The sequence below is a fragment of the Sorghum bicolor genome, chromosome 4 (assembly GCF_000003195.3).
Source record: "Sorghum bicolor cultivar BTx623 chromosome 4, Sorghum_bicolor_NCBIv3, whole genome shotgun sequence".
In the NCBI taxonomy this organism is placed as follows: Eukaryota; Viridiplantae; Streptophyta; class Magnoliopsida; order Poales; family Poaceae; genus Sorghum; species Sorghum bicolor.
In genome coordinates this window covers 10,130,854-10,137,711 of record NC_012873.2, presented here as the reverse complement: position 1 = coordinate 10,137,711, position 6,858 = coordinate 10,130,854, and the positions used below count along the sequence as shown (strand labels likewise).

Here is a 6,858-nt window from a genome sequence, read left to right as displayed (position 1 = left end):
TCCGTCTCACAAATAATTATATTTTTTTTACTTCTATAATTCATATTTGACCGTTCGACTTATTCAAAAAAATTTAATAAATATTATTTATTTTTTCATAACTTATTTTATTGTTAGATATATTTTTATAATGATTTATTTATTTTATTATTTACACAAAAAATTTAAAATAAAATCAATAGTCAAACATAAATCGTAGCTGTCAAAGAATAGTGGCTACCAAACCAAAAATCACAGTGATTCCATTTGTTGCTGAAGGATGGCACTTGTAAGGCCAATGTAGCTGGCATGCAGCTCAAGAATCATTGCCATATGAAATCTAAAGATGAATTAGAAGAGCAGAACAATTATTGCCGCCAAAAGCATTAGCCGTTATTTTCTTAAAATATATCTTTTGCGAATACATAATTGTCAAAATTTCAGACCTTGTTTAGTTCACCCCAAAAAGCAAAAAGTTTTCAAGATTCCCCGTCACATCGAATTTTGTGGCACATGCATGAAGCATTAAATATAGACGAAAGCAAAAACTAATTACACAGTTTAGCTGAAAATCGCGAGACGAAACTTTTGATCCTAGTTAGTCCATAATTGGATAATATTTGTCACAAATAAACGAAATTGTTACAGTACCGAAATCCGAAATCTTTTCGGGCCTCAGTCTAAATTCTGTTCGCCAATCTCCCTGCACGGCCTGCACATGGTGCAGCTTGCCTATCCCTCGCGTAGTCGCGTGGACAACGATTGACCCTCCAGGCCCTCTCCCTTGCGTGGATGCTCGCTCCCGCTGTGCTCCGACCTTTTTCGTTCCCATCTCGTCTCCCAACTATGGCCTTGTTTAGTTGCCACCAAAATCTAAAAAGTTTTCAAGATTCTTCGTCACATCGAATCTTGCGGCACATGCATGAAACACTAAATATAGACGAAAACAAAAACTAATTACACAGTTTGACTGTAAATCTCGAGACGAATCTTTTGACCCTAGTTAGTCTATAATTAATAATATTTGTTACAAAGCAACAAAAGTGCTACAGTAGCGAAATCCAAAAACTTTTCACATCTAAACAACGCCTATATCGTCTCCCTCTCAATCGCTTGTTGCCGTCACGCACGTCGCTACCATGGATAGCCATGGAGAAGCTCTATCGCCATCGCGTTCTACCGTCCTACCGCCTTCGCCACCCAAACAGAGAGGGCCACTGCATGTCTGCATCCACCTGGCCCTCATGCTGGGAAGCCGCACGGCCAATGCAGCTTCGCCGTCGTCACGGATGCTGGGCACAGAGCACGGATGCTTGCGACCCTCCTCCGCTGCGCTCCGTGCAGCGCCGCGTAGTTGCGTCTGACTCTAGCATCAAAGCCGATGCGTAGACAGCTCTTGCGGTGCTGCCCGCCCAGCCGCCCGCGTTCGGCACAAGGCGCGATTTTGTCCGAGCGAGTTGGATTCGGATCGGAATTAGAATCGAATCAACACTGAAGCTCCTACGCTCCTGTATCTCTGTGTTGGTGAGGAAAATTGAATTGAACACAGAACGGAATCGACTTGGGTTAGGGAAGTCCATGATCTGTTTGAATTTAGGTTCATATCTTTTCCCCTTTCCCTTTCTTATATATTGTAGCCCATGATTCTTTTTGTCAAAATACTAATATATAATCTTTGTTGGCAGTGAAGTATCTGTATCCCCAACCTGACCTTACCAGTTTTTTGGTTGCTGCTTAATTTCTGTGTAAACATACAATTGGCTTTTTGTCAGCTACAAGTATTATATTTGGCACCCGGTTTGCCCTTTGGGGGTTTTAGTTTATCTTAATATCCAACTTACCACCATCTGATATCTGATTATGGCAACCGGCTATGAAACTTAGGGGTGTTTGGCACAGCTCCTCACGGGGGCTCCTCTAGAGAAGCCAATGCCATTTTTAGAGAAGTTATAATTTGTGGCTTCGTCTAAACGACTCTCACTTCTGTTTTTATTTAAAAACGGCTTCTCCGGAGAGGAGCCCTGCCAAATAGGCCCTTAACCAATGGTTTCAACCTTGGAATGAACATGTAGATGACATAATTATCCTAAAATAGATTAGATGTCTTAAATTTCATAGGAAGGAAAAACATAAATAGACATGCAGTACTTCCTATCATCGTTTTATAAGAATGTGCTTGATATTACCGCACGGGCATGTTTTGCTAGTAGGTCTATAATGATTCAAGCTGGGAAGGTAAAACTTGTTAAAATATGCATAAATAGCACATAGGAATACAAATTTTGCAACCAAAATCCTTTGAGCATTTCGTCAAACAATTGAGCATAAAATAGGTAAGTGCAATAGAAACAAAAGCTAGGTACTTCATTGTGCTTATAGAGGAAGTAGAACCCAGGAAGACTTGAGTGTAGGGTCGCTGGAGGCGAGGATGAGCAACCGGTGAAAGCGACTCCCACGGTAGTGGCGGCCTGACCATCGCATGAAGCAGAGGATGCGACGTGCGGACGCTGGCAATGAATCATCTAAACAGCATCAGAGGCACAACGTTCCGAGCAGACGACAGTGTGGCGGCAAGGCAGCCAAAGACACGCGAGGAGGAGGTGCACAACAGCAGTGGCGCGCGTTGAAGCAGCAAAGAGCAGAGTTTTTTCATCTATATTGCGTTGGTCATTCTTTGGAGGAGCTTGGAAGGATCTGTAGGCAACGTGGAGTGCATTCAAGGTAGTCATAGATGGGCAATCGAACGGTAACAAATAGCTGGCGACGTGGCCTCCTGTGGGAGCAGTAAATGGTGTACACAAATAAGGGTAAGGGTAGATGGGCTAGGCCATGCTAGGCCGCCAGGCCTAGGAGTTGACTTGAAGAAGACTGGATTGACTACTGTGAGGAAGAGCTGTCCATTTAGCCCAGTGTGAGAGCCTGATAGGAGCAATTTTAGAGTCTGGTCTGGCTAGTTTTCCACCGTAAACCATACATCAAAATGACTTAGAAGTAGTAGCAAAGGTGCCCTTGCAACAGGATAATATCCCACAAATCAATATATGTGGTTATTTTTTTAGAGTTTTCCTTGTATGCCATTATAAAAGTTGCACTCATATGCTGTGTCCCTGAAAAGTTGGTTGCCCCTTCCGTGCCATCTGCGAACTTTATCGTGCCCTTCGTGTCATTCCGTCAGTGTTCTGTTTAGATTTCATGGTTTGACAACTCTGTCAGGTGGGCCTGGTCTAACAAAATGTCCTTGTTGCTCTTTCAATCACTGGCATGTGGGACCGTCTCTCAGGGCACTTAAGCGTCGGTCTCACCTCACCCTCACTCTCAGTCCACTCTCTCTTTCTCCCTCGACTCCTCTCTCCTCCGGCAGCCGCGACGCGTGTCGCTGGCGCGCTTCAACAACACACCAAACCACGCGGTCTTGTTCCGGTCGTACACCATGGGGGAGCCGCCGAGCACCATCTCCTGGAGCTTGAAGACGATCTACTGGTCTAGGATGATGGTGTGGTTCTCGGTGACGGCGAAGTCATGCATCATGGTGGGCGCGTCGACGGGGATCTCCACGTCAGGGGACTTGCGGCCGTCGGCGGTGAAGTAGAAGTACTTGAGGAACGACTTGGTGACGACATTGTAGCTGAGCGTGAAGAGCTCGCCAGTGGCCAGGTCCAGCTTCGGGTGAGCGATCATGGTGGTGTCGAGCTGCCGCCGAAGTCGTAGCGCCCCACGGTCTTGAGGTCACCGTCGGTGATGATGCGCACGTGGTAGGGGAGGTCGTCCTCGAACATGGCGAGGAGGCGGTTGTTATGGTACACCAGCCCAGCGTTAGCGACCCCGATCCCCTGAGATGCGTCGAGCATGCCGCAGAGGGAGCGTGCACTGAACAAGAGAAGTCACGCCACGCTCGAGTGGTCGTGGAGCTCGCCGATGGCCTTGGGGAAGACGGCCTTCCCGATGGCGCGCTCCTGCCCTGAGGTGCTCCGTCTCCATGAAGCGGCATGCGTACGACTCAGCGCGCCCGGCACGGAGCCGCACGACGTGGAGCATGTTGTCGCCGTCGAAGAGGTGGTGCCCCGTGCGTGGGGTGTGGAGCGGGTTCGCGCCGTTGCGGACATACCAGGAGCTCGTTGTTGGGCAGGCACTCCTCGACGGGCGCGTAGTTGCCGGTGATCTGGACGGCCAGGTTGGTGGTCCGAGGGAGTGGGTGCACGCGCTCCAGGACGCCCGCTATGAGCTCCTCCTCCACCGTGGTGAGCGCCACCGCGGTGAACCGCTAGAGCGGGTTCCACTTGGGCATGGCGACCGCCGCCTCGCGCCGCGTCGGGGTTGGAGTGGCGTGCATTGGTCACGCGGGGGCTTGGGTCCTGGTCTTGCTAGTGGTCGGGTTTAGCTGGGATGGCTTCTTGGGCCTCGCCTGCGCCGGCGCAGTGGCCGGAGCCACTGGTGGAGCTAGAGCAGAGATGGAGACGCCATTGCAGCGGGAACTAATCAACATTTAGGAGCTGAGGATTGGTGCTCGGCCCGGTGACCGCGGAATGGCATAGAGGGAAGAAAACAAACTTCATCATGCTACTGTACATAAAGGGCAGACAGGTCATTTGGAACAGCCGTTAGCCATCGTTAGCACCAAACCTAACGGAATGGCATGGAGGGCATGAATAAAGTTCATGAATGGCACGGAAGGGGCGACTAACTTTTCAGAGATTAACCGAGATGGTTGAAAGTGCTGCCCGCCTCTAAAAATAATTCCAAAATGCCTCGCAAAAGTTTTTTTTGTAGTAGTGTGTTATGACCATCTGTACAAACTAGAGTCTAGAGACTAAGCACTGGAGCTTGGAACTCCACTGCTCATAGTCCGAGAAAACAACGTGGCCACCTTAATATCTGATGTGCACTGGAGTGCATACACTAGAGATTAACACCAGAGGGGTCTACGGGCTGCTCGGTGGGGTGATATAAGGCAATGGATCAAATCTATTCGGTGGTGGCACTAGAGTTCCCACTAAAGTGTCAAAGCAACAATGATAATTTTTTTAGAGTTGCCACTGAAGAGTAGCACCAGACTTCCTAGCATGATATGAGATTCTATAAGCTTCTCATGAGAGCACAACATCTCATCATGATTTTCTTGCAAGGTCTCATTCTTACTAGAGATCCTTTAAAACTTGTCCATAAGCACTTCATTTTGTTCTCTAATTGAGAAACATGAGATAGAGACCGAGTTAGTAGCACAATGCTTAATTGAAAACTTTTCATACATATCAACTAAAGTTTCGTGACAACACTTAAGATTTTCATGTTCTTTGGTTAGTGCCTCTAGTTATTTTGATCTTCTCAATGAGAATGTCTTCTTGGCTGTTGAGTGAATCCATTTGCTTCTCTTATTCCTTTTCTTGATCATCCACATTCTTAGTTTTCATGAACACAATCAACTTGTCTTTCTTGCTTAAGTGTGAGCAAAGTGTTGATCAAGTTCATCATGGCCATAACTCTCACTCTATGCCTCTTTTGCCACCTTCTTCTTTTCCTTTGCTATAATATAAACATGAGGGATGTCATAGAGAGTTGAGCTTCTTAATTAGGTGGGATTCATCATTTGGCATCCACCAGTAACATGCTTCTTTTTCCTTCAAAAATTAGTCATAAAAACTTGAGGAAGTAGATGTACCACGCACATATAGTAGTTGTTCTCACTCACCATTTTACTACCTTTCATTAAATCGTATGTTGGTGAGGAAGTGGATGTGGCACGATCATGTAGACCATTTAAGAGAATCACCTGAGGCTCTTCATTAAATGGTGAATTTGACAATTCCTAGTGGTTCCTCCAAAGACCACATTTTAACTAGTCGTATTTTTTAATATTAGTCCAATTGAGATGAGCATCCTCAAGTGATTAGCCATCTCCAAGTATGATGGTATAAAAACATCTTCACTCAAAGCACTAAATAAGACATTAGTAGCTTTGAAAGGTCCTTGTTTGGTTTTGGTAATTGAGTGACAACTTAGGTGGACTAATAGTGTTTATGTGAGGTACACAGGAGATTAGTCCACAGGTGATGATGGAGGAGCTCATTGCACATGAGACATGACATGGAGTCATGTGACCAAGGTGGAGAAGATCAAGATGAGGCTTGGCTCGATAGACCGGTTGCAAGAGTGAAGGGCAAGTCGGAGGCTTTGAAGCTAAGGACCGCGTGTGACGGTGAAGCTTGAGTAAGACTTGGCACCGATGGACCGAGTCAACGGTGAAGAGCAGGTGAGGTCAAGATCGATGAACCAATACGGTCACATGATGATATGAAGTGGATCATATCATTTGGTGATTGGTTGGTACATGTGTTGCATCAACATTGGAGGAGATGAAATGGAAAGCACAAGGCAAAGGTATAACATAGGGGCATTTCCATTTCACCGGTCATAGGTGTGTAGAGAAGTTTATGACCAGATTTAGGATAGATGGCTGTACTATCAAGAGGGGCAAACTTGTTTGCATATCGGTCATCTAGTGCCATTTGAGCGATCTAACTTTGCATACGTGTTAGGATCGAGTGGCGTGGCAAGTTTGAGAGGCTAACTCCTTTGAGAAAATGTTTGTGAAATGCTAACACACTTGCACTTGGTGGTGTTGGTACATTTGCAAAGGAGGTGGAGTTCCTAGGGTAGAGAGGGGTTTGGGTTTCTCTCTCCCTCCAAGCTCGGCGGGATTCGGCGCTTTTGAGAAAATTAAGTGTATATTTTCTATTGTGGCGGTGGGAAATTTGGAGAAGTCACGAGAGTGTTTTTCACTAAGAAACACTCACCGGACACACTGCACGGAGGCACTGGACGCTGGCCTTTAGCGTCCGGTGTACTGTCGGGTCTGACCAGAGGAAGCAGAGTGCACCGGAT

General features: G+C 46.5%; 1 pseudogene; it reads right to left on the bottom strand.

Annotated features, from left to right (window-relative positions):
* LOC110434734 lies at positions 3,295–4,462 on the bottom strand (annotated as a pseudogene).